The sequence below is a fragment of the Vitis riparia genome, chromosome 16 (genome assembly GCF_004353265.1).
Source record: "Vitis riparia cultivar Riparia Gloire de Montpellier isolate 1030 chromosome 16, EGFV_Vit.rip_1.0, whole genome shotgun sequence".
Classification (NCBI taxonomy): Eukaryota; Viridiplantae; Streptophyta; class Magnoliopsida; order Vitales; family Vitaceae; genus Vitis; species Vitis riparia.
Window position 1 is genome coordinate 15489659 of NC_048446.1, and position 1856 is coordinate 15491514.

Below are 1856 nucleotides of genomic sequence, written 5' to 3' on the forward strand. Positions count from 1 at the left end.
AAAAATAGATTTCGCACCACTAAGTGAAATTTTGCATGAAGTTGCGAAATGATCCAAAAAGGCCCTATTGTTGCTATTACTCAACTAAATTTTGCACAACTGTGGGAAAATGATAGTCCTTGTGCAAAATGATGATTTTGATGCTAAACTCCAAATTTGTGAATCTTGTAAGTTCTAGAAAACCAATGAGAGGTTGCCAAGTGTCCACTTGACCTTGCCTTATAAATAGAAACTTGAATTTATTATGTAAAAAGCTTTTTAATACTTTTGATTGTAGAATTTTCTAGAAATTCTCTTTATTAATAGAATTCTCTATTTTCTTTCATTTTCCTTCGTTTTCTCACTAGCCAAACATGCCTTGTGAGATCAAATCTCCAAGCATGAGTGGCTGATTCTCATTTTTCTCAGATGAAGGATGATCAAGAAGAAAGATCTATGGTGGAATAGAGAAATGAGCTTTAATTGCAAAATTAATTTGATCCAATTGATTGATTAATTAAATTTTGAGGATTTTTCTCTTCAAATTGTCTTGAATGACTATTACATTGTAAACTAGGTAAATTTATTAAATTCTTAAAGTTAGATTTGATGAGATTGAATAGTTGTATTGTATGAATCATTGGAAGATGATTTAAGATGAATTGAATATATATTTTGAATTGATCTCTTGGATTAAATGACCTAATTTGAAGAAAAATAAGATATAGACTTAAAGATAAATAAAAAATCGATTTAGATATTCAATCTAACTTGATAAAAAAAAAAATAGATCTCAACATCTATTCAGCATAGAGATTGTTTTCTAGAAAATTCTAACTCTAAGAATTTATTTTCCTTAGTAATTTTCTCTTATTTTACATTTTATTGTTTCTCTCAATTTAAAATCATTGTTATTTTGATTTTTCATCATGAATTTTGAATCCAATTTCATTTTATCACAATCATTTCTTTTTTTTCCTTCATTCAAGCCTTAATTATTGGAAAAAATTCATCCCAATGGATGACACCTAAGACCGCCATACTACTATAACTTTTGCTAAAAACCTTTTTTGATCAGTTATTTTAGTATAGTTGAATTAGGTTATAATTTTTATTTTATTTTATTTTATTTTGTAGCAGTAGATGACAAAAAAATCAATCGATCAATAATATTCTCAGATTTTCGTTGATCTAGTTTTCCTTTTTGATTGTCAATAACAACTATAAATTATGGCATAAACTCTATGATAGGTAGAGTGAATATAAATAGAGCCCTTGTGGTTAGGTCCCTAACCCTCTGATCTCTATTTAGACAATATATACACCATCATATTGAGATTGATTTAAAAATTTAGAAGCACCTCAACTCATCTGAATATCGAATTGATTTCCGAATTCCCAAACCATCAATGGCAGGAAGTATGTCTTGGTTCTTACTTTATTTTCACATTTGATAAATGCTATTAAAGTTTTGAGCATGATTAGATTGGTGATATATGCTTTTTGGACATATTTAGATTGGTTTTAGCTCTAATAGTTGGTATCGGAGCCATTTTATTGTCTCTACCTTGATTATGTACAATATGGAAAAATTGATTATGTGTCTTGATTATTTTATTTTTTTTATTTTTTTATTCTCCTTTTGGTTCCTTTTGTGTCCATGACACTTTTTTTCTAGTCGAATGAGTGTTAAGAGGTCAAGTTTACAGCAATAAAAATATTTAAATTTTTCTAAAAATTAAAAAATACCAATATTTTGCAAAAATTTCATAAATTTGGTATTCTTGTGAAAAAAAAAAAATCATATTTTTGGTGTTTTTATGAAAAAAAAAATCATAAATTTGACATTTTATGAATATCATTTTGTGGAATTGAGA